The sequence below is a fragment of the Lygodium microphyllum genome, chromosome 11, assembly GCF_053477565.2.
Source record: "Lygodium microphyllum isolate KBCC chromosome 11, Lygodium_microphyllum_v1.1.10, whole genome shotgun sequence".
Taxonomy (NCBI): domain Eukaryota; kingdom Viridiplantae; phylum Streptophyta; class Polypodiopsida; order Schizaeales; family Lygodiaceae; genus Lygodium; species Lygodium microphyllum.
In genome coordinates, this window is record NC_141145.1 from 85,836,157 (window position 1) to 85,863,884 (window position 27,728).

Below are 27,728 nucleotides of genomic sequence, written 5' to 3' on the forward strand. Positions count from 1 at the left end.
CCAACATCCAAAGTCTAACAATCTCATTATGAGTTTTTTAACCCTTGTGAGCTGCTCCTATGGCAACACATGCTTTCAAGGCATAGCTAATCATGACAATGGCCTCTTCACCATGCCCATGGTCAATATATTGAGCCATGAGTGCCTTCTAGGAGAATGTATTTGCAACTGACAGCTTATCAAATACTTGTTCTTCTTCTGCAAGAGAGTTGCATCTGCCATACATATCAACCATCGCACTGCTCGTAGATAGCTCCTTGTCAAGCACACTCTAAAAAACTTCACCATACATATATCATCATTTATCTAGTCATGTGAAAGGCCACAAGACTTCAAGAAAATGACAAAAGTTACATCATCCAAAAACGTATCTTGCTCTTGCATCTCTTCAAAACATTGTAAAGCCTTATCATTCTCATGATTCTCACAATATGCCTTCATCAAATCAATCTGTGATACAACATCTTCTGTTAGCATGTTGTTGAAAACACGTGACCTTTTGCAACAAAACCATACCTCCCATACATGTCTACCAACACATTTCCTATTATAAGATCATTTCCTAAGCATGAGTTCTTGATCTCAGTATGCATTTCCTAGCCTTCTCTCTTAATGCCCCCAAGGCCCCACAAGCTTTCAAATACATGATAAATGTAATAACATTTGCAAGTATGCTTTGCAACTACATCATTTTGTAACATCTCAATGCTTCTTCACAAGACCCATATTCTAGACACTCAATGAGCATGGCATTTCATGTGACCACATTTGGAACTTGTAAATTGCCAAATACCAATTGTGCTTCTGTAAGGGAGTAGCATTTGTAATACATGTCCAGAAATTTACTAGCCACATATGAATCCCCTTCCAAGCCCCTCAAAATAATATTCTCATAGTTAGAAGCCTTTGCAGGATCAAATGGTGATGGCATGTAGCTTGGGTGTGCTACAATTGTCATTATAATAAAAATGATAGAAACATGGTAGCCAATTTTCAGACACTACAAGATACAGGCCTCATATCGATGTTCAAAGCGATGAAAATATTCATTAAAAACATTGCCCCTGTCGTCGCTAAACACGTCAGTCTTAGCAATGCCATAGAACCGACGTTGTTTGCGCCGCAAATAGCATCGCAAATAGTCATGCAAATAGAGACACATGCAGTAACTTTGCGACTCTAATAGCGACAATTACAAAGAAAAAAATATATAGTAAGGTGTACAATGGTCATCAAAATGAAGGCAAAGTGTACTTGAATCCATAACTAGACTGATACTAAAAATAAATACAAGATGCGTAATGAAAGTGATAGTAGAATCATTGCAAGATAAAAATGATGATAATAACATAGTGCATAGAAAATGCTTACATAAATCACATGACTAAAAAAGAAGAGGATATGCACTCCACATATCCAAGGGCGAGCTATAGATCCTCGCCATCTGAAAGCTCGTCTCGCCGCAAAGGAGCATTGAACGGACTTTGCAAAAAAAGAAACAATTACACATTAGTCCACCATACAATAATGCATTTTAATTAAAATTAACAACTATGGACAAGAAAGATGAGTGACTTACTGGGCTACCATGTCCATACAATCGGTTGATCAATGCAATGAGACCATGTCTCTCTACATATCGCATCTCTAGACCACTGGGATCACGATTTGTAATGGAGTGTTGCAAAGGAAACAAAATACAACTATTAGAAACACGATTATCAGTACAAGGAATATTGCAAAAAAATAAGCAAGCAGAACAAAAGAAAAACTTACAAAGTCCATAAGTCAAGTGGCCACCACTCCCAAGATGAAGGACCAGTCCTGCCTCCATTCCTGCCCTTGCAGCCTTGCGCTGCTGTCTCCAATGTCTGGAGAATATGTGGCCTCCTTTCTAAGTCAGTGCCAGTCATCTACGTCTAGCCACTCGGCCTTTGAGGCTCCACTCTTAAGTGCCTTGCGTGCGTCCGATCATTTGTGTGACATGTATGCACGCATGTACTCCATCTAGCCAATGGAAAACCTATCTCCTACAGCAAGTACCAAAAACTTCTCATGCAAAGATTCTACTATGTAGTCCTTGCTCCCCTTCGATATGTTCTCCCCGAGGAATGTTTCATTTTCCCTATGATTTACTTTTCCTACTTATGTGTGTGTTTAAGTAGGGAATTAATAGAGAATTCTCTGTTTTTCCTTCTTATGTAAGAAAATTTCGCGGTGTGGGGATTTTCCAACATAGAAAAAAAAATTTGTGTCCCTATATGCGGAAATTTTTCTACATATGATAGTTTTTCTATCTAGGAATTTTCTTATATAATTTTATTTTTTCTATAACTTAGAGATATCACATTTTTCCTAGTTTGCACATAATTACTCAGCTAGAAATTTACATAGAGATTATTTAGTTAATTTCAAATAGAACTTAGCACATATCTAATTGATTAATATGAACTAAACAAATGAAGAAATCAATACATAGTGTCAATGAAAGAGAAAAAAATAAATTTTCTGAAGTAGTAATGAGTTCATAAATGAGGAGTGTATAATAACACTATGCTACAATCTTTGCATCATCAAAATTAATCATATTTTTGCATGTGGCTATTACAATCTTACCATTCTTTAAAAGCCAATGAACAATCACATGTATCATATTATCACTTGTTGACTTTTTTGTATCCTTACAAAGACCTGAAAGCTAACATCGGTCTTTTTAAGATTTATATATGTACTTTTAAAAAGTACATATGATGAATTGTATGAATAGCGAGGTACTTTAAAAGTATCATCTTTATATTTTCTTTCATCATATCCACCTGTATTAAGAAATAAATCACAAATATTCAATTACATTAAAAATTAAACATAACAAGAGTATGTACTTCACAACACTACCATCAAAAGGTATATATATGGGTATGGAAGAGGTGGAACTAACAAGATAATAATAAAACTAAACATATAAGTGATATTATCTTACTATTGATGCTATTGTATTTGAAATCACATCTTTGGGTATAGGTTCCACATATCCAAACTTTCCACTCCAAGAAAGGTTGTGGACTCTTTCTATATGCTAGAAAATTAATGGATTCACCAACTAAAACTCTATGTTTCAAATATTAGAAAAGTTAATGAGAAAAAAAGTTGACTAGCTTATTTTCTTTAGAATGCCCTTTCTCCTCAAATACTTCCTCTCATCTTGCCTTGTTCTTTTCCACCAGTTATAAATATCATGCTCTCTTCACAAATACTCACATCCATGAAACTTCAATGGTAAAATTTCATGGTAAATTTGAGAGATTATTAATTTAATACATTATCTTTCAGCCTTTTTGTAGAGTAGATCATTTGACTTTGAGTAGTTAAACCTTTTTTGTGTTAGCTATATATAGTGTTCACTATATATAGTCTGTCTATATATAGCGCCCTAGGTCCCCTCTATATATTCCTATCATGTGTGCTCAGTCTACACACTTTTGGGGTTCCACTTTTGGTGTCTCGTGTCTCTCTTCTCCTCTCTCTTCCTTCGTTCCTCGTCTCCCTCGCGCACTGTTCAACATGGTATCAGAGCATCGTGCTTCAAGTGCGAAGGTCACAGGTTCTGGAGATAGAGGAGAAAACAGGGGAGGTCTGGATCCATATTCTAATCGCACTCTTTTTTGTTGATGCAAGCATGTCTGGAGGCATACTGCGAAACTTGCTTTTCGGAGATTACTAGAAAGCTTCCTCCTACCTCTCGACGTCATCGAGCGTGTCATCGCCTTCCTTCATGTCCCTTTTGAACTCAGCCCTACCTGCCAGACATGGATCCAGACCTTCCCCTGTTTTCTCCTCTATCTCTAGAACCTGTGACCTTCGCGCTTGAAGCACGATGCTTTGATACCATGTTGAACAGTGCGCGAGGGAGACGAAGAACGGAGGAAGAGAGACGCGAGACACCAAAAGTGGAACCCCAAAAGTGTGTAGACTGAGCACACATGATAGGAATATATAGAGGGGACCTGGGGCACTATATATAGATAGACTATATATAGCGAACACTATATATTAAGACAAGTGACCTTATTATCTTCCTTTCCTGCATTTTCTCTTATACCATCTTTAGTAATATTTTCTTTTATGTTTGCATACAATTAATCAACGTTTATGTTAATATTGAGATTCGGAAATTTTGAGAAAGTAAAGAAACAAATAAAAAATAATGTATTTGATTGAACCACCTATTATAAAAATACTTAGATTACAAAAAATATTGTACCTTTTACCTCATTCATCATAGAATCCACAAGCCCAAGGACCCTGGGATGTTCACTCATCATCTTCTTTAGAAGAGCCATCATCTCTATACTAGAAGCTAACATTTGAAATATAGTGACCATGAGAAAATGGATATTAATTAATTCTATTAAAAAAATAGTAGGCAACATAAAAAAGAACATTAATAAACATGCCATCATAAGATTGTTGAGTCATATTCAAGTGAACAATGCATAATAGGTATGATTTTTTTTCTTTTATTGATTATCATTGATTTTGTTTTGATTGCATGCAATCAATTTTATGAGGATACACACAACCACCAATCTTTCCATTCTAGATTCTCTTCTCTCACATTTCAATGCAAACAATGCTCCTAAATTATTACAAGCACAATCAATTCCAGTGGTTGTTTATATGGCCAACTGCTAAGGAGTAAATCCTTCACTCTGAATGCATCCAGCATTTGATCCTGGATCAATTGCGACTTGGCAAGATCCCCAAGGGTTTGTTTGCTAACCCTTTTGTCCTTGGGTTAAGGCCATACCCTGTTAACCCAACTTAACCAATACCTTAGGTTTTATTAACAGTAAATCTTGGCAACCATGTCACTTTAAATTGATTGATCCTTTGCTTCCAAGCAAGTACCTAACTTCCCTTACTTGGCAATTTTTCCCAAGAAAGGTGATATAACAGGATGACTATTCATCCTCTTGCACATTAAACTAGCGCAAGAACCTGCCAACCTCGTTCCAAGGAATGGAAAAGCTCTCTTGTGATCAAACCACAAGACCATGTGACGTTGCAACTTGTTGCACAAGTGTCGCATCTATTCCAAGGGATCATTTCCCCCATTAAACGGTGTTTTGTGGTCAAGGAATTATGATTAGACAAGAAGCAAGGTTTAAGGTGTCTTCTTACCCAATCCAATCCTAATTGCCCTAGGCTGACAACAATCGGTCCTAGGGATTCCAATTCAATCCGAGTTTTAGCATTTGAATGACTGATCCTTAGGGTAGAAACCCTAGATCATTATTTGCATGAGCGTCCAATTGACCCTACATTCCGTGAATGTGGTCCTTTGGGTATGAGGGTTTCCACTTGGCAACAAGTGCGAAACTAGGCCAAGTCCTTAATGGTGTCAAAGAGTTTACTATTCATAATATAAATCATGGGATTCTTATGAACACAGAAGAGCTTCACTGGAAGTTATATGAGAAATTTGCATACAAAATTCAGACATTGTTATCCAATAACCACCTTAGTTACACAAGTTCTTTTATAATTTTCAGTTATATCATGTATACTTATGAAAAATAAGTCTATGGGAACCTACAACTTGGTCATCTGGAACTAATTGATAGTCTACAAGATAAATCACATTAATTAAGGTACAAAAATATGGACAGAACCCAAGAAAGATGCTAAAAGTTGTCAAAATTCCACTAGGTCCACATGGGATCTGGAGTAACAGACTTAAGTGACCAGCAAGTGACCTGGGTAGGTCAAAAAGTGACCAAAGACTGAGCAGGGAGCAGCCCGCATTTTTCGGCGTAAAATGCGGGCTGCACAGCTTGAGGCAAACTGGAGAGAGCTAGAGCTATGGTGCATGAAATGGAGCATGCAAACTGAAGATCAATAGGCCCAACTACTGAAGATGTAAACATGGTGAGAGCTCCACTTCTCTGCCTCTTTGGTCTAACAAAAATGCATGCTGAAATAGTCTATAAAAGAGGGAAATCTGAGAGAAGAGTATTCAGCCTACTCTTTGTTGAGATATCGAGCTCCACTCGTGATATGCCAGGGTGACCGTTGTGCATTTATGTCACCGACTTGTCAGTTTTTGCAGATGCGGTTGGTACACCACCCATGAATAATAGCTAGATGGCAGCTATCCTTATCTACTCTAGTTCGTGGCTCAGTTAGTATGCCACCTTAGTTTGTTGAGTTTGGTTTGAGACCCATATATAGGGTTCTTTTATTTCTTTGTACGAGAGTTCTTTTGGCTTACACAACTAAGAAGAGGAAAATTGTTTTCAGCCTCCACCTTTGTGTGTATTCCCCCATTGTCCAAGCAAGAAAGCTACAAGTGAGACTCATTCCTTCTCTCCCACAATCTTGACACTCTTATGCACGACTTCTCTCATTTTGTCTACCATATTCTTGGTCCAATGAAGCCTTACTTGTACCCAAGTACTTGAGTGACTTTGGGGCAAGTAAAGGGTGAGGATATTGAAGACATATGGGCTATTATGGGCTGAAATAACGAGTTATAAATAGGGCAGCCCACTGTTATGGTCCATTTTTATGAGCAAACATTGGATTTTTATGGTTGTAATGGAAGGAAATGACCTCCTTTCTTCAGGACATTGTTCATGAATGATGAGAAGTGCTTCTTCTTGAGTTTATGCACTCATTTTTGTTACAACTATATATATCATCTCTCACTTGACTTGGGTCTCACCTATATATAGTAGCTCTACATCAATATGAATCATTCTTTGGGAGCATGTCTTGTGTATCTCTCTCGTATTCTCTCTCTCTCTCAACATGGTATTTGAGCTATGGATGCGTAGCAACAACAAGGAAGATAAGTTATTTCATTGTTTATACTTGATTGAATTCTTTGCACAAGTGCATAGCTCTCGTCGTGCTCTCGAATCCTGTCAAAACCGCTTGTCAATCGGAGTTCTGGATCAAAAGTTATAACAGTTTAGGATTCAAGACAACAATTCTTCTCGAATCTGTGATTCTTTATTTAAACTTGTAATTCTAATTACAGTTCGTTAATCCCCAATTACAATTTGTTGATTGCTCGTCTTTGTTAATGATGTTGATTACGACAAGCAAATATCTTGCTAACTTTGGCGATGTTTTATTATCGTTCACATTCTTTGCTCGACCAAAATAACACTTTTCTTATATGCGTCATCTCGTCTTGCATGTTACACCTCTCTATTTTGAGCTTTCTTTTTAGTCACTCAATACTTTTTGTCGCTCTTACGTGCATATCCCTATTTTTATTGTCATGCGTCTCAACTACGCTCGTCTTAATCATGGTTTGCAGATTCTGCAATCTCATCTTATTTGTTTTCTCTCGACATACAGGCATGGCCAATTGTGTAATTGTTAATGGATATCCATCTGGCCAACGTTCGGTTCCCTTCTTCCAAGGACAAGGCTTTCCTGGGTGGAAAGCAAAGATGATGCTAATTCTTGAAGGTGACGAATTATTTGATATTGTTTTGGGCGACCTGTCTTGCCCAGTTCAACCTATTGATGTGATGAATAACAATTCTGTGATTACTAATGGTCCATTATTTGAACAATGGAAAATTGATCATATTAATTGGATTCGTCATGACAAAGCTGCTCGTCGTTATGTATTGTCTGCACTTCCTGACTCACTTATGTTGGATGTCTTTCATCTGGAAACCTCTCATGCTATTTGGGAGTATCTTATCTCAACGTTTGAGAAGAAATCGGTCACCGAAATTTTATATCTCCAAACTTGTTTGAAGAATCTTCAATATAAGGTTGGTACTTCTATGCACTCTCATATCGAGGCTTTTAAAGACATTATCAATGAGCTTGGTGCTGTCGGCGCTCCTATTGCTAAAAATCAGATTGTTACTCAACTTGTTCATACCATCAAAGATCCTTTATATGACAATATCATCACTATTTTGTCTAACAAGGATGTTATCCACTTTGACAAAGCATGTATATCTCTTATTGAATATTCTCAACGTCATGAGCATCATTTGGAAAAATCTGATGTTGTTTTGGTCACTCGCAAACAAAGGGATTTCGATGCTGCTTTTGTTGCTTGCAAGCGTCCCGCTTCACGTTTTCAGCAAGGTGGACGCCCTAATCAAGGTAGTAAATCTTCTCGTCTTGCTTATCCTAACAAACATTGTTCTTATTGTGATAAGAAAGGCCATGTGGCTTCTGATTGCTGGGCATGTCAATATGATGAGGAGCATGGAGTTACTACAAAGCAACCTCGCTCGTCCAAAAGTTTTCCTCCTTGTGATTATTGTGCACATACAGATCATCCATCTCGTCATTGTTATAAACGCACATATGATGAAGAACGTTCTTGAGCTTATATTGTTCAACAAACTACAACTGATGATGATCATACTCATCAGGAGCTCAATTTTGTCCATCATGATATCTCTCCAGAAAAGGTACTTCATGTTCATGATGATTCTCTATTCATCGTTGTTTTAGGTGCCACTGGAAACATGACATACCAATCGCAGTGGCTTCATAATTATCATTCTCTTCCTATCAAGAAGTTTGTTTACCTTGCGGATGATACGACTTGTCAAGTCAAAGGAGTGGGTGATTTATATCTGGGGACTGTTTCATCCACTAGAATATTAAGAGGATTTCTTCATGTTCCAGATTTGCAAAGAAATCTTCTTTCTGTTGCTCGTCTAGTTGATCTTGGTTTATTTGTTGGGTTTGATCATAATCAATGTCGTATAGAGAAAGACGTGCATACTATAGCAGTGGCTCCTCGACATGGTAATCTATTTGAGCTATCATTGAATGATACAGTTGCAAATGTTATTACTACCCCTGGTGATGGGAGCTAAAATGGGCCGGCACTGGCTCATGCACTAGCCGAACATCTATCATGCGCTCAACAACCCAACAGCCTCGTGGCCAGGAGCGTGGATGACACATACCTCATACATTGCCTTCCTAAACATCTTGCGTTTGTATCACGTCTCGTAGTCCAACTCTAACCCAATTAACACTCCTCAGAGGGAGATCCCAAAGTACATTGCCAACTAGCGCGAAGTACAAACACAGGAGGTCCTCCCATGGCTGACTGCCGTACCTCACTGCGACTCTCCTACACCTTGGGGATTGGCCCCTCGATGTGTCGCTAAACATATATAACACATACAAACACAAACTTCTCTCTTTTATGATTCGCATGTTTCCAGGAGATATACCATGCTTTTTCACTTTCTTTCCCTTAGACCCAACGCCTAGCCTACAGCTTGGGCAACCTTACTCACTCAACATTGGTCATATTCCTCTAAAAAGCAATTGCTATGCATCCAGGAGGTATTATCTGATACTTTTTAACTTTCATGCTTCATGCAAATTGTGAATGTCCACGTGCTCAAAAAATTAATAAAAACAGCATTGGTGCACATGTGAAAAACATTTCTTTCAATGGGTTTCTCTATCACTCATATGCGGCATTGCATGAACCTAGCACCGAGAAACCCTCGTGCTACTAGGTTCTTAATCTTTAAATATCGTCCAATCTATATGGTATGCATTAAAAAAAACCAGCAAACTTTCTATCATTTTCTTCAACATTTACACGCTTTTTATACACTCCAACCCCTCACCCGTTTAGGTTGTGCATATTGCATAGGTTTAGGGTTCATTTTCCACATTGTTATTACATAAAAGCCATAAAAACCCACTAAAACATAGAGGTAGGACTGGCCTGAGGCTAAACCTCATACTTCAGACCTCCCATACATCCACAAACATGGTTCTTATTTTTCCTTAATTTTCGGCACTCAAAATCCATTTTTTCCCTATTTTTTCCTTATTTTCTCTATTTTTCTTATATTTTTTACAATATTTAATGACTAAAAATTCAAAATGGGTTATGGGCTATGGCGCTTAGGTTCATTTGCAGCAAAAAGACAAGTTTAGTTGGTGTGTCTTATGATATTTTCCATTGATATCTCAAAAACACCCAATTTTCCCATATTTTGCATATTTACAGTTTTTCACTACTAATTCCATCCACAAAACTTATGATTTTTTGATTTTCTAAGCATAAATAGTTGAAAGACATTGAAAGTAATATTATAATGCATAATCATCTCATGGGAACAAGAATTCATGAAGCAAATTTCATAAAAACACAATTTTCCTTTGTAAAAATGAGATTACCGTTCTTTGCGGGTTGCGGGTTTTTATTTGCCATATCTCGGGACTGATTTCCAGCCACCATTTCTGTTCATGATAGTCCACAATCAGCAATCTTCAATCTTCTTACACCATGGAGCAATCCGGTCTTCATTGGGCAAGCATCCATCACCCATTCTTCTTCTTCCTCTTCACCACATGAATCTGCCTTTAGGGGAGAGAGAGGGAGGAGAGAGAAAGACTGAAATCAGAATTCTTCATAGAGACCGCCATTGGAGGAGCGAAGCACGGTGATAGAGTCCACAGACAGAGGGGATTCAAGCCCCATGATCAATTGGGGGGGTTGTTTGCAGTAGCCATGATGCCTCTTATCCATTCATGGCGCATTTTTCGGGCGTCATCTTTCTCCACATTTTCTCCATGTTTTTTCACTCATCTTTCATGCCACAATTTTGTTTGGCATAAAATGCTTCCAAGACCCCAAGGGTCACTTAGCACTTGGCCCAACTCATGTCCACCTCTTCAAATCTTGACCAATTCTTGGCCATTTTCCCGTCCGGACTCGGAATTGAGCTCTGAAAAATCTTGGGCGTCCAGCTCAGCATCCCACATTGGCCAGTAACTCGTATCAACCCGCACGACTATCTGAAAAATTATGAAAAATCAACAAGTGTCACTCGGGCGCCTTTAAAGCACTTTGGCGCTTAAAATCGTCCTAGATCGAGCCGCCGCCTTCGACGTTGAGTATTTTTTCCTTCATATTCATAATTTTTAGCTATTTTTAAGCACTTCTTGGCACCAAAATTCCACACTCACCTGGAGATGCAGATTGCAAATTATGGCATCAATGATTTGCACAGTCCGATTTTGCTAAAATTCTTGATCTTCATCGTCATGGTCTTGTGCAAGGTATGGATCTGAAATCTCATTCACGTATGGGAATATGTGAGTACTATGCACTTGGAAAACACCATCGTTCGCCTTTCCACACTTCTATTTCATCACATTCCTTTGCTCTCTTGAATTTGGTTCATACCGATATTTGCGCTCCTTTTCTTGCCTCAAAGTCTCAATATCGATATTTTATAACTTTCATTGATGATTTCTCACGGTACACACATGTCTATCTTCTTCGATATAAGTCTGAGGCTTTATCTATATTTAAACAATACAAGATAAGTGTGGAGCTTCAAACAAGATTTTCTATAAAGACGCTTCGCAGTGACAATGGCGGTGAATATGTATCCAATCTATTTGATGACTTTTGTAAGGATCAAGGTATTCATCATGAGTTTACAGTTCCTTATTCTCCTCAGCAAAATGGTGTTGCTGAGCGCAAAAATCGCACTATTCTTAATGCTATACGTTGCATGCTTATACACTCTGGTTTAGTTTGGCTTTGACAACTACTTGTAGATTTGGGACATCCTTCATCATCTAGTACACCTCTTCGATGCGATAACCAAAGTGCTATTAGTCTTACCAAAGACTATATACAACATAGTAAATCAAAGCATATTGCTATTCATTATCATTATGTTCGACATGAAGTCAAGAAAGGTTCCATTATGGTGGAGCATTGTCCTAGTGATCAAATGGTTGCAGACATCTTCACAAAAGCTCTTAGTGAAGCTTGCTTTAGTTCATTAAGACATGCACTTGGTATTGTTCCAAGTTCTTGTCTCAGTGATTGAGGCATGTATCATTGTATTCAAAAAAACTTTATAGTAAACCATTTTTGAATCGTAGGTATGTGTAGGGGCTCGGGTTTTTCCCTTGTTCTCCCCAAGGGTTTTTTTTACTCGCAGCCAGAGACCTTTGTTTGAGTGGGGATGTTACAACTATATATATCATCTCTCACTTGACTTGGGTCTCACCTATATATACTAACTCTACATCAATATGAATCATTCTTTGGGAGCATGTCTTGTGTATCTCTCTCGTACTCTCTCTCTCTCTCAACAATTTTGAACTTGATCATTGGCTGGAATTTTCTGTTTTAAAACAGGGCTGAAGCTAAAATTATACTTCTTCAATTCATTTCTTGTATCTTTGGCCCAAATCTTGGATGCATTTGAATCTATCATCAATATACTTGATCCAAAGGGTTGAAATCCATTTATGTACTTGAAATTAAATGCCATTAGAACTTGCATTTGACATTCATAAATAAATTGAGAATCTGAATATATCCTTTATGATATGATGTATGTATCGAGAGGCATTTGATGTAATCAAGATAGACTTATTCCTTCTATTCATGTATGCTAAGTACATAGTGAAAAAGGCTTAAACTCTTCTTCTGCACTAAAAGCCCCGGTGGTAGACCTTCAACTCTTAATGTGACGACAGTGGTGAACCCGACGTGAAGGTCTGCTACGGAAGAAGAAGTCCAATGGGAGAATCATCAAGTTCGGGAGGAGATGCTTTGCAACAGTTTGTTCATCTAATGTAAGAGAGCCAACAACAATAGCTGCAATTTCAACAGCAATTGCAATTGCAACAACAATGGAGACAAGAAGAAAAGAGGATTGATGCTGCTGCCATTAAGGCCTTAGAAGCAGTTGGGCATGAGCTCAAGCAATTTAATGGGCACAATGTGTCCTCTTTTATCCGCCTCTACACTGACAAGATGGTCTTCTTTGGAGTTCCTCAACATGCCTGGAGTCGTTACTTTGCCCGCCTGGCTGTACATGGTCTCCAGGACCAAATTCATGGTCTTTTCCAAAAAGATGCTGCATGGACTGTGTTCAAGAAGGCTCTTCAAGAAGAATTTTTCCTTGAAGATTCTAGCCTTATGACAAAGAAAGTCTTCACCGAATGGGTCGAAAGGCCCAATAAGGGTCTAATCGCTAGTGCGCTTCATCGAGAATTTGAAATAAAATTTGCCCAACTAGATCCTGATGACCAACAAGGTATGGAAAGTCAAAAGATTGAATTATTTTTAAAGGCTGCAGATTCTTCTCTTTAGGAGAAATTGACTGACCGACTTGAAGACCCTGACTCTGAGTCAGGATTGAAGATTGCTTGGAGTGATGTCACTGAAGCAGTTAATATGATTGCTCGAAGAGAGCGATTGCGCCTAAGATGGGGATCAACCCCTGCAACAACTGAATCTATGAAGGAGCCTGTTCGAGTTTCTCGACCTCCTGACTCTATGGCCGACCAATCAAGAAATTCTGTTGTTCCTTCTCCAAAGAAGGATGTCATAGATGACCTAATTAAAAGCATGCGGGATCTCCATCTTAATTTAACAGAAATTAATTCTAAAGTAGAAAGGCTTGATGTAAAAGTAGAAGAAAGGGGTCGGTCAACTACCCAAAGGCCTGCACGAGAAGGCTTCAAAAGACGCTGCATTTGGTGTGATAGCCTTCAGCATGACAAGAGGGAGTGTGGTGCATTCTGTGAAGCTGAAGCACAAAAATTAGTCTTTTGGAAGGATGGTAAAATTCATGCAACCGAAACCGGGCTTCCTCTTGAACCAAACTTTGGCAATGGTGGCATGAAGAAAAGATTGGAGGATTTGGCAACAAGAACGGCCTATGCAGCTGTTGATGCTGCAACTTAAGGGTTGCAAATTGAGCCAACTAATGAAATTGTTACAACATGTAAAACTAATGAAAAATCTAAAGTGTGGATGCAAGCCTTGGAACTCATGGAGCAAGGCAAGGCAACTAAGGATGATTTAACCACTACCAGTCAATGTATTGAAGGGAGAACCGGATGGTCCGAGCATGTGGATTCATTTTCAGATTTTGCTTGGTTAGCTGAAATCAATAATCAAGAAGCCATCATAGAAGAAAAGAGAAGAAGAGAAGAAGATGTTTTCGGTCCTTCTTCTTCAGGACCGACTAAACACATAACAACAAGTAAACCAAACCAACAGAAGGTTGCTGAAAATCCTCCGCCACCAGAATTTGACATGGGAGATGCCCCTCACGCAAAGAAGACAGAAGGAAAAAGAAAAAGCAAACATCCCAGTTACAAGTTGCAGTCTGACATAGAGACCGCAACCGATCTTAAACGGATCCTAGAAGAAAGGATTCTTGGAAGTAGAATTGAATTTACATTAGGTGAAATTCTCAGTATTGCAAAACAAGGATTTCATGATGTAATAATTGATGTAATTAAATGAAAAAGACAATATGTTGGTGAAGAAACTGAAGAATCTGTACATGCTTTTTTGCAAGTACTTCATGTGTATTTACAGGATGAAGAGAAGCTGAAAACTCAAGGGATTCGATTGGAGGCAATCAAAGAATTGATTGCAACCATTGAAGCCAAAGATGAAGACATGTATGAAGCAAAAGCTGAAGAAGCCATAATGGTGGGAACTTCTCAATCTAAAGTGCAGCCCATTCATAAGAAAGAGACTCTTCTTCACAACATGCAAGAAGAAAGTGAAACTCACTTTATTCCTAGTAGTCACTATTCCCGTACCCATTGGGCAAGGGCGACTACTGAAACTGTTGTTAAAATCAGTGAAAAAGAAACTCTGTGCATTGCCCTTATAGACCATGGTTCAGAAATTAATGTTATGTCAAGAAGTCTCTATGAGAATGGTGGATGGCCCATTGATGTGGACCTAGGATGGCGCATGAAGGCAACCAATAACTCTTCTGGCGATCTTTATGCAGTATGTCCTTGTGTACAAGTTACTATTGGTAATGTAAAAAATGAATTTCATTTCCTTGTTCAAGATTCCTGCAGTTATCCTATCATTCTTGGACAACCATTTATTTCTGAGTCTCGTTTAGAGACAAAGGCTCTTGATGATGGTTCATCATATGCTCGGATAAGAAGCAAGGATAATGATAAAGCTATTCAATTCCTAATTGTCTGTGTTAATCACCATCGGAATAGGGATCGATTGAGAGATCATCATATTCCTCCTAATGCCCAAGAATTTAAGGGTTTTCGGGTAGCGCTGCTATAAGTGGAGGCTATGGCAGTGCATCATGTCACAAAAAATTGCCTCCACATATGAAGCAGGCAAGGCGAAAATCTGATTTGCAGGTTTTTTCAGCCAATGGAGTAGGCTGTTATAAATAGTTTTCAGCCATGAACAAGGCTGAAAGAAAGTATTTAAGTCATATGGAGCAAGAGCTGAAGCAAATTGATGTTTTACCTAAAAATGAAGAAATTTCAGGACTATTTTATGGGCTGAATTATAATGATACAATGGCTGAAATTTATACAGCCGTTCATGTAGAAAATCAAGCTGAAAATCAGTCCATACAAGTATGTACATTGGATATGTATGACATAATTCAAGAATTTGCAGATTATGAAGCTTTTGGACAGCCAAACAAGGATGAAGCAAGAGTAGAAACAAAGTATAAAATAGTTGATAAGAAGGTCAAGCCGGTAGCTACTCTTCTACCTCCTGAAAGTGAAGGACTGGCAAAAAGGGTATCCAAACAACCAAGCCTTCGTGATCCGAAAGATATTGGTCACCAATTTACAGCAGAAAGTCTACAAAAGCTTAAAATTGGTGAAGACTCTTTTCTCTTTCCGACTGAAAGCAAATCTTCATGCAGATGTTAAAGAACCATGGTAAAGCCTTTTCATTTCAACCACATGAAATTGGCTGTGTGGATCCAAGCATTGTGGCACCAATGGTAATTTACGGTCCCACATGTTTCTTGGAATCTTAAACCAATTCTGGTTCCAAGGGCTCATTTGCCTAAGTTATTGGAACTTTTAAATGAAAAGATAAAAATGCGAATCTTGGAGCCATCCTCAGCTCCATATTCCAACCGATGGTTTACTGTACCTAAGAAGAATGGATCTTTACGATTCATTCAAGATTTACATCCCGTCAATAAAGTCACTATTAGAAATGTTTGATCAAGACCAATTGTGGATGAGTTTGCTGAAGCTTTTGTAGGAAGGGCAATCTATTCCATGGGAGACTTATATTCAGGCTACGACCAATTTCAGCTTGCTTTGGAAAGCCGTGACATTACCACAATGAAGACTCCTCTTGGCCTAGTCCGCATGTGTACTCTACCTCAAGGGTCTACGAATTCTGTAGCTCACATGATGAATGCTATGCATAAAGTATTGAGGGATTATATTCCTCAATTGACTCTTCCTTTTCTTGATGATGTTCCAATCAAAGGATGTGAAGTTCATGAGAAAAATGAAGAACTCAATGAACTTGGATGTCAAAAATTTGTCTCTAATCATATTAATGATTGTGCTCAAATATTGTCTAAATTAGAAGAAGTCCATGTTACTCTTTTAGGAGCTAAATCTGTTTTTGGAGTCGAAGAAGTCCTTGTGGTCGGACATATGTGTGGTCCATATGGCCGAAAGCCTTCTCCATCCAAAATAGATGCTATCCGCAAAATGCAAGAAGAATGTACAAATGTTTCAGAGGTGAGAAGATTTCTTGGTGCATGTGTCTTCTACCTTATTTGGATTCCACATTTTGCCCATGTTGCTGAAAGTATTTATCAGCTTCTAAGAAAGGGCCAAAGGTTTCTATGGACAAAAGAACACACTCAGGCTATTCGGAAACTCAAGAAAATGCTGATTTCAGCCCCCACTTTAAAGAGGGCTAACTACTCTAATGGACAGCCCATTATACTCACAGTGGACACAAGTTCTATCGGAATAGAATGGGCAGTTGGTCAAGACGACCTTGAAGGCAACAAATATGTAATCCGCTTTGGAGCAAAGGTTCTTAATGAACGACAAAGAAGGTATGCTCAAATTAAAAGAGAGCTTTGGGGAGTAGTAACTGCATTAAAATGTGATATAGTGAGTACTTCATGGGGGCACATGTTATAGTTGAGACAGATTGCCTTCCACTCTTGGGCATGATCGCCAATTGTTCCACTCCCGACATAGCCATGCTAAGATGGATAGCCTATATTAAATCTTTAAATCCTGACTTGAAACATATTGCAGGTAGAGATAATCCAGTTCCTGACATGCTTTCACATGCCAAATATATGGATAAAGAAGAAATGATGGATGAAGAAGAATCAGAGTTTATAAATGATGCTATTAATGCAGGTACAAATCTGAAAACAGCAAGTATAGCTGAATCTAATATTGATTTAGCAGTCAAAAATGCATGTACAATAAAAATTACAGCAAGTACAACAGGTTCAACTGCTAAAACAAATTTTTCATCAGCAAGGAAGGATGAAACAACCATAAAAGGACAATGGACAGCTAGTAATCAGCATATTCAATGTTTTTTCATGGTTTGTTCACACTTCAAAGAAGAATATTATGCAGATGATTGGCTAAAAATTGGCCAATTTTTTAGCACTATGACAAAGAAGGAAGATTGGACTAATGAAGAGTTCAAGAGAATTAAGAGAAAAGCTTATGTTTTTTTTCTTAAAGATGGTTACCTTTGGAGGCATGCGAAAAAGAAAGGAAGGGCGCATGTTCCTATCTTAGGATATAAAAAGACACAAAGACAGGTCATGCAAGAATTCCATGAAATCCTATTGGCTGGTCGTAGAGGCATATGGGGCACTTTTGCCAAAATAAAAGAGAAATTTTGGTGACAAAACATGCATAAAGACATTGAGCATTTTGTTGAGTCTTGTCATGTTTGTCAAATGTATTCCATGGTAAAGCATAGAGATGGGCTTCAGCCTACCTATCCTTTATCCATTCACTATAGATGGGTTATTGATTTAGTAACCATGCCTATAGGAATTTGGAACATGAGATATCTAGTACTTGCTAGAGAAGATCTCACAAATCAAGTAGAAGGAAAGGCCTTGACAACAAAGTCCACTCATGCTGTTTGTAGATTTTTACTTGAAAAAGTATTTTGTAGGTATGGATGTGTTGCTAAAGTAACTGCTGATAGAGGAGAATTGGATGCCGATGCGGCTTGCCATTTCTTTACTCAATTGGGAATTAAGCTATCTCTTACTTCAGCCTATAATCCTGAAGGCAATGGTAAGAGTGAAAGAGGCCATCAACCAATTCTTAAAGCTTTAGCAAAATCATGCAAAGGAAAGTTGAGGGAATGGCCTAAAATGCTACCATTCGCATTATGGGCTGATAGAACTACCCATAGTGCAGTAACAGGATATATGCTAGCTGAACTCATGTATGGACAGCCACCTGTTATGCCTATTGAGGAATCCATTGTCACATGGAGTATCTTGCCTTGGGATGAAGGAATGAATAGAGAAGAATTGTTGTCTTTACGCATAAGGCAACTTGAAAGAAGGCCAGAAGATGTCAAAACAGCCATTGAAAGGCTAAAAACATCAAGATTAAAGAATAAGAAGAGGTTTGACAAGCATCATCGACTCTGTCCAAGAGCTATTCAAGAGAATGACTGGGTTCTTGTCTATGATATAACAGCCTGGACAATCAATATAGTGCTCATAGGAAGTTAGCCAAGCGATGGTTTGGACCATATGTTGTAAAAGTAGTACATAATAATGCTACTTATTCTTTGGCTGAAATGGATGAGACCATGATAAAGATTCCAATAGCTGGGAAACGAATCAAACTCTTCAAACGAAGAGAATCTTCAACTTATGAACTTGATGACTTAGATATAAGCCCTCTACTTGAAGACATACAGGAAGAAAAAGACTTAGAGAATGAAGATGAAGAAGAAGACCCTCCTTGACCTGTAATCTTATGAAATGGCACATGTCGGAGGATGTGCAGGTTAGGAGGGGGTGAATGTCAAAGAGTTTATTGTTCACAATATAAATCATGGGATTCTTATGAACACAAAAGAGCTTCATTGGAAGTTATATGAGAAATTTGCATACAAAATTCAAACATTGTTATCCAATAACCACCTTAATTACACAAGTTCTTTTATAATTTTCCGTTATACCATGTATACTTATGAAAAATAAGTCTATGCGAACCTACAACTTGGTCATCTGGAAGTAATTCACAGTCTGCAAGATAAATCACATTAATTCAGGTACAAAAATATGGTCAGAACCCAAGCAAGATGCCAAAAGTTGCCAAAAGTCCACTAGGTCCACATGGGACCTCGAGTAACAAACTTAAGTTACCAGCAAGTGACCTGGGTAGGTCAAAAAGTGACCAGGGACTGAGCAGGGAGCAGCCCGCATTTTTCCGTGCAAAATGCGGGCTGCACAGTCTGAGGCAAACTGGAGAGAGCTGGAGCTATGGTGCATGAAATGGAGCATGGAAACTGAAGATCAACATGCCCAACTACTGAAGATGTAAACATGGTGAGAGCTCCACTTCTCTGCCTCTTTGGTCTAACAAAAATGCATGCTGAAATAGTCTATAAAAGAGGGAAATTTGAGAGAAGAGTATTCAGCCTGCTCTTATGCACAACTTCTCTCATTTTGTCTACCATATTCTTGGTTCAATGAAGCTCGACTTGTACCCAAGTACTCGAGTGACTTTGGGGCGAGTAAAGGGTGAGGATACTGAAGACATACGGGCTGTTACGGGCTGAAATAACCAGTCATAAATAGGGAAGCCCACTGTTATGGTCCATTTTTATGAGCAAACATGGGATTTTTATGGTTGTAATGGAAGAACATGACCTCCTTTCTTCAGGACATTGTTCATGAATGATGAGAAGTGCTTCTTCTTGAGTTTATGCACTCATTTTGAACTTGATTATGGGCTGGAATTTTCTGTTTTAAAACATGGCTGAAGCTAAAATTATACTTCTTCAATTCATTTCATGTATCTTTGGCCCAAATCTTGGATGCATTTGAATCTATCATCAATATACTTGATCCAAAGGGTTGAAATCCATCTATGTACTTGAAATTAAAGGCCATTAGGACTTGCATTTGACATTCATAAATAAATTGAGAATTTGAAAATATCCTTTATGATATGATGTATGTATCCAGAGGCATTTGATGTAATCAAGATAGACTTATTCCTTCTATTCATGTATGCTAAGTACATAGTGAAAAAGGCTTGAACTCTTCTTCTGCACTAAAAGCCCCAGTGGTAGACCTTCAACTCTTAACGCGACGATAACGGGCTAAACCCTTGTTAGCACTTGGGGTTTTTATCATATCGATTGAACCATGCCTATGCGAATCCCTTGTGGGTTAGGTGATTTAGATAATTTGATCTACTTGTCTTGTGACAAGGAAGAACCATTCCTAGAGATGTAAACTGATCTAAAGGAGAAAACTAGCTGCAACATGCCACAATTCATGTAAACATGCGATTCATTGCTTCTACGTACCACTAGATTTGCAATAACCCTAACTTTTCTTGTTAAAATCAAAACACATGATAAATTGCAGAATAACTTTCATTGAACCTACAAGGACTTACATTCAAGAATCATGCCCACAATTATTTTTCTAAGATTTTAAAATTTCATGCTTTAATAAACCATGTAGCCTTTTCCTAAATACAACTCTTGATGAATGAATTTTACGCATGATGAATGTGCAACTTGCAATCCTTTCCTAACTAGATTGTAGCTAAATGAAGTTCATGCTACTTAAAGCTAGAGTTAACCTATTCCATGCAAGCTCATAGAATCATTTCCATGCTCTGCTATTTCCTACAGATGTTAACGACTTTCCCTAATGAATCATTACAATGAAGATATTTCCTAAAAATGCAACATTCGCTTTATCTTTCCATGTCTAGTCAAAGGTGCACTTAATAATTTCAACCTTATAATGATAGGCAATAGGTGTTCTAGGCTCGTCACTTTAAAATGCACGACAGGGCAACATACTATTAAGGACGTTAGATGGATAGACCATTTCTTTAGATTGAAAATACCAATGATCCAATTTCATGTCATGAACTAATTCTAGTAGTTGTTCAAATAGTCAATTTATTTCCAATTGCATTTAACTAGGCTAGGTGAATTTGACATGCATAGGTGCTTCCTAGTCCATGAAATTATCGTGCATAATGCATTACTTTTGCGTGGAATCAAAAATAGTAAAAACCTGGGCTTGTGGGCTCGAGGAAATGTCCATGTGAATGTTAGGAGAAGATCCTCCCATAGGCGCGCCTTGCGACTTCTTGGGGGCCATCGTAGGCGAGATTTCGGACTTCCGATTTGCCTTTACCCTTACGAGATCAGTGAATCTCCTTAACCTTGGTAAGCAACCTCAAGATCTTGCCTTCTCCCTCGTACGTCGGAGATTCCTTCACCGACTTTCGGATCTTTAAAAGGCCGGCCTTGTGAGATTTGGGCTTAAGGGATTTGGACTTATGGAATTGGAGCTTATGTTTGCGGAAAATGGAGCTCTTATGAATGGAGCTTGCAGGATTGGAGGCTTTATGAGCTTCTTTCAAAACTCGGGGTGGCTAGGAATGGACTTATGGATGGCTTGTGGGAATGGGGTTTAAAAAAGCCCCCTTAGAAGCTTCTTAAAAGAAGCTTCTAAGAAGCTTCTGGCTATGGTCAGAATCGACGTGGAAGAGGGAGGAAATTTGGAGATTAACGTCAGGGAGAAAGAAAGAAAGAAAAAACTTATGATTGGCTTCGTCAGGGAAATGGCGGCGGCCTGACGGCCTATGGCGGCCCAACACGGCGATGTTGGCGGACTGGACTGGGCAGCAAATACAACGGTGGACTAGACTGGGCGGCGATAGCCAGTGGCTTGGCAGCGAATACATCAGTGGCCTACCACAACATGGCGGCCTCCTTCTCTCACGATGTTGATAGTAGCTCCCTTTCTCTCTCCACACAGCTTCTACAACCTTCCCCCACCATGTAGTATTCTTTTCATCCCTACTCCAAGGCCATGGAGGGTTTTTATCGGCCAAAGGGGTGGGGAGAGAAGCTCCCCCATGTGGGCAATTGCATGGCTTCCCCCCCCCTCATACAGCCCACATCTCCACCTAGCTCATCCCTCCCCACACTCCCTCTCCTCCAGCCATGCATCGGCTAGGGGAAAGGGATAAACATAAAAAAATTTGCATTAATATTCATTTTGCCCCTCCCAAGAGGGTGTTGGGAGGAACTTGGAATAACAATCCCTGTGGATTGCTGGAATAGCCTTCGAGGAGGGTATTTGATGTATTCCAAAGACTGATAAATAAAGAGAAAATGTTGAAAAGGAACTTGCTTGACATTGTTTTTCTGTGACAGTGTCTAATTTATGTGAAGGAACAAGTGATTAATTTGTTAATTAAAGAAGCTATTTTTACTTGTCAAACTAAATGTGGTAGGTAATTAGATAACTAAAGTAACCCGAGGAAAGTGCGGCGGATGTGACTCTGGGTCCGTTCTACTGAAGGGTGGTCCCAGTTGGCCGGGAACTTTTCTCAAAGGATTTAACAGCGAGGTAACAATGACCTAGAATCTATAGAATTAGAGTCTTGATTTATGTTGTTTTGGGGGAACGGAATGGGACTATGCCTTAAGGGCAGAGAGGTCGAGCTTCGCATCCCTCTCGTTTCCCATTCTCCTTGAACCAAGTGTAGTATAAATCCTCTTCGACCTTGATGTTTCTATGCAAAGTAGTTTGTCTGGGGCTCAACGCTAGCTACCTTCTAGGAACTTGACCATTAGGATATTCCTGATTCAGGTCGGCCCTAAGTGGGAATGGCCGAAATGCTTCCGCTTCGTGGTAGACTTGGGAAGACCTAGATCGCAAACACCATGACATTCCTTGTGAGTGCCGGGCGGTGCTTTCTAGATTCTCTCCCCGATGGGCTGCTAAGACGTGTCCTACAAGTGAAAAGGGGGACACATTACAATTCTCTTATGCCAAATTTCAATATCAGCCACCACAACACTTGAACCCTATGCAAGCATGGCAACATCCATTTCAAGTAGACTTACATCGAGATTAAACAAATTGCCAATATGTCTCCCTTTTGAAATCATTTTGCAATCATCATAGATCTTCTACATAACAACTTTCAAATGTGAACTAAATCTAGAATCTATGTTCAACCATTCAACCAACAAAAAATCAAGTTTTTTGTAATATTTGGTATAGGTAATACAGCAACCAAGTATTTAATTCTGCCATCCTATCTACTCAAAGGAACATTTTCAACATGAGTAATGGGGTGACTTGTATCATTCGTAGTGTCCACATAGCCCAAAGAATCCAAAGTGCACATCTCTTTAAAACCACTCTCCAGGTGAGATCATCTCGTTAGAGGCACCTAAATCTACATATCATCTGTCTTTCTTTGATGATCCATTAGCAATCATAATATTCATAGAGTATTGCAAAACAAACAATTGTTCATTTGTGCTATCATTGTTTTTGTTACTGGATGCATAGTTACCTTGCCATTTTTTTACATTTCTAATTTCAACCTTTCTTTTGAAGCAATTTTTAAAAATGTGGCCTTTCCAACCACAATGCAAATACTCTTTGTTATCACCAAAACTATGTTGCCTATTAGAATCTATAACTTGTCCTCTTTGGGTCCCCCTTCCGTGACTGTCCTCGTCTATTTCATTGTGCATCGTAATCTTGACCACCATGACCATCACCTTGGACTCTCTTACGACCTCTATGTGTGCTATAGAGTAAAATACCTATTTAGATTCATTTTTTATTTGAGAAGCAGAGGTATCCAAGCCAAGTTTTGAGTCCTTGAGTATCAACATAGAAATCAAGTCTACAAAATTAGGGATATCATCCCATGTATTGATAGATGACCTGAAGCTCTCGTATTCATTTCCAAATCACTCTAAGCATCCATTCACATCATCATCATCATTAACTAGTACATTAATAGATCTAAGAGCTTCCACAATACTCTTGATCTTCAAGGCATAATCATTAATAGGTTGGTTCTCTCTTTTCACTTGATTATACTCCTGAGTTTAGTTGTAGCTTTCTAGCCTATGTATTTACTTTGAACAACCTTGCTAAACTCTTCCATGCAATAGCAAGACTTTTAGGTTCCTACAAATATCCCATCATACTATCTGTAACACTAACAAACAATAGACACATGATTTTACTTTGTGTCTTCGCCTAATCTTTCTTCACCTTCAATTGTTTCCAGTACCATTTCGTGTAGGAACTTTAGGTGCTACTCCCATGTCTCCTTCAATGTAAATTCAAACACCTTAGTCCTTTAAGACATTTTTCATCCTCAACATCTATGTAAGGCAATTATTCTTATCAACTTGTTGACAATTTGGTTGAAGTTGTCAAACATTTTGATCAACCAAAAATCTTTCAAAAAACTTACAATCTACAAACAAGCTGATACCATGTGCATCATAACTAAACATGTATCCCTTTTCATTTGTTGCACAATAATAACTGTAATATGCAATCTATGTGTAGATGCTTTTTGAGTCTATAACCCCAACAAACATCTAAAACCTTACCAATTTGAAATTTGTAACTTCTGTATATGTAAACAATGGACATAGTCGAAATTGCAATATACCAAAAAACTACTTTGCCAGGACCACTTGCAAGTTCGGAATAGAGGCCAAAATGATGTCAAATGCCAAAAAACATAGTGGAAAAAGCCCTAAAGGAGTAAGCTCCAATATATATACTATTATTTCTGCTCACCAAGTTTCGTTGCAATAACAGATTGCAGCTCTACTAGCCTCAAGGCCGTCCTACATCTATAACCTAAGGTAAACCAAGCAAGGTGGAAGAGCTTCTTACCCCTTTCTTACTTGCTTGCTTTCATGCTCCAATGCCTTTGACCTCAGCCTTTCATCAAGCTCCACATGGTCGTGGGATAGCTCTGTTACCATGTAAATAGACAAGGGGGAAGAGAGGTAAAGCACCCAAGAGCACACTTACAAAAAAACAATGGAGACTTGAGAACACAGAGAGATACGACTAAAATATATTTCTTCTTTCTTCTTCTTCCACACAAAAGAATTAAGTCTATAACATGATGAAAGCAGAATGTGAAAGTACCGTAACCTATTTATACACAGTCTCTAAGTATAAACCCATTAGGAAAGAAGAGATGACACAATAAATGTGCTATAACCAATGACAAACCACGTGGGTATGCTTTCGCGAGTACTTATAATTTGATGTTTTTGTTGGATTATTGAGTATTGATTTGTGATTATAACATGAAAAAATATCATTTTACATGTTCTAATTAGGACAAGATTGTGCTTTTTGTTTGTATTTATATTTTTAAAGAAATCTTGATCTTGACCATATAGATTGGGGTATTTGAATCTTGGAACTCTTGTTTATAGGGTTTCAATGTTTGAAATTTTCCATGATGATGAAAGTGGTGCACACGAAGTAGATTTAGAGAACAGAAATGAGAATAAGAAGTAGAAAAAAAAGAGAAAAACAAAAAAAAGACAAGCAAAAGAAGAAGAATAATAGAAAAAAGAATAAGAATAAGAAGAAATAGAGATAGAGAAAGGGAAGGAAGAAGAAGAAGAAGAAGAAGAAGAAGAGGAAGAAGAAGAAGAAGAAAAAGAGAATGAGAGCAAGAAGAAAAGGAAAAATAAGGAGAAGAAGATGCAGTAGAAATCCATTGTCAATTAACTCCTCTCTAACATTAAGGTACATTTTGAGGCCAAAGCATAATGGAGGAAACCAAGGTACCTTGGCAATGTAAAATAGTAGTGGTCGTGCATCTACCCATGGTTGTGCTAATCTCATGCAAAGATGGTTGATTGACTAGGTTTGAGTATATTACAAATAAATCAATTTTCATTAGATTTTACTTGAAATTCCATAACTCTTTCCCTTGAAATCATGCGGGTAATCACATACAAATTTAGAAGCATATGAAAATAATGTTGTCGTAGAGTTCATGCAAGAGCTGCAGAACACGGGGTTCAAGATACAGCAAGGAAAGAGGCTAACAAGAAGAACTCAAAATTTTTATGCCAAAGAACATTATATTGCTTGTCAAATTCGTAGAGTTACAACAAAGAAACTGAGCAAGCCCATGTTCTTTATATGCTATCATGAACAGTTTTGGTATCTCAACAAGTGAGCCTCACCTTGGTAACAAAAGATCCTTCTATTTTATTTTTGCTTCTCTATCTCCACTATTCTTTAGGTGTTAATTGAAATTAGGGTGATCTGTAAGCTAGCTGGACAGAATGCTTCTCCTTTTTACAAACTCTGATTCATCCTCATCAACAACTGTACAGAAGAACCTGATGAAGACTACTACATTCAAATTCATCCAGATAGAATGTGGCTATTAGTCAAGGTTGCCCAATTTGTTGTTTCTTTCAGCTGCTAATCTTCAGATGCCTGGTACTGCTACAAAGAGTTCTTGTTGAAACATAAAGAGTGAAACAAAGCTGCAGCACTAGCACCCAAGGTATCAGCTAAGTCTCCCAAAACACCTACTGCTGTCTTCCAACTGCTTTTCATAAGGCATAATACCACTGGGCATACAATCTGAACCATTATTTGGGACACTTTGACCAAGCACTAGAATTGTTTCTGGCTGAAGAGCCATCACATTGTTTGATCTTTGGTCTGCTTCCCAAGTTGCTTAAGGTGCTACAAGAGCATCAAGCAGCAGGTTAATTGCACTTCTGTAAAATGCTCGACGGATCTAACCAAGCGCCTCACTGCAATCGTGGAAGAGATAGTCAACCTTTCGAGAATAGATTCGCACCACCCCAATGAGAAGGTAACTGGAAATTCTCAAAGCAATGGGCATCTCAGAATATATGATGTTATCTACAGATTCACCAATGTCCGTCTCAGTAATCTGCTTCTTGCGAAGCTTGCGCTGAAGATGGGCAGCGATCCATATGGTCCCAAGGGTCCCTTTTTGGACCAGAGATACTGAGAGTAGAACATATTAAGATGCTATAAGGCACACAAAAGGTCCTATACAAGGCCCCCGTTTTTCTTCCTCTCTGAGTCCTTTGCAGACACAGGTATAGAGCTCCAAGGGTGGTGCTCTAGTTGGAAATTACCCTGGCAGTGTACCCTGTTTTATCTCTTGCTTACGTTTTGATGCTTGTATGTGAGCAAGCTTGAGTCGTGCTATTTGCCTGCTATGCTGTTTCATCACTGACACGATGCTTGAATCTTGTTCTTTTCCTGCTATCCTGTTCCATGCACCATGTCTGGGGCGTCCATTAGAGCCCTGTTCTGGTCGATGACATCAACAATGACCACCCATAAGTGGTGTGGCATAGCATGCCACTATGAACAAGTGCACCATCTCTGTTGCCTGAGTCTTCCCAAGACCAACCCTCTCCAACAGAAAGAGGGCAAGTATTGTCCTCATGCCATAATAAGAAAATCGTTCACAAAACTCATTCCATACAACATAAAGGCACTGCAGCAAGTACCATCACTCCATTTCCGACGCTGTAGATGAGAGAGAGATGTTAGATAGTTCTGTACTTTCCCCCAGCTAGCAATCACTTAGCAATGCCGCCCCCCTTCACGATAGTAGAACGAGTCAGAAAAAGCTCCCTGCCATCCCTAATTCCATCGATTCCCTCCTTAATTGCCTGGTAAAGAGCAAAAAAAACTAATTTTTTTTCCAAGAATAGGCTAGGCCAACACCAGTAGTGATACTCTAGCCAAGCAGTCGACCGTGGTTTTGGATGCATCATGCCTTTTCCTTGATTAATACCCCCAACTGACAAAGCAATAAATTGAGATTTCCCA

The 27,728-nt window shown here is 38.6% G+C and overlaps 1 pseudogene; it reads left to right on the plus strand.

Annotated features, from left to right (window-relative positions):
- The first annotated feature begins 7,544 nt into the window (after nucleotides 1–7,544).
- Nucleotides 7,545–26,892, plus strand: LOC148029044 (uncharacterized; annotated as a pseudogene).
- The last annotated feature ends 836 nt before the right edge of the window (nucleotides 26,893–27,728 follow it).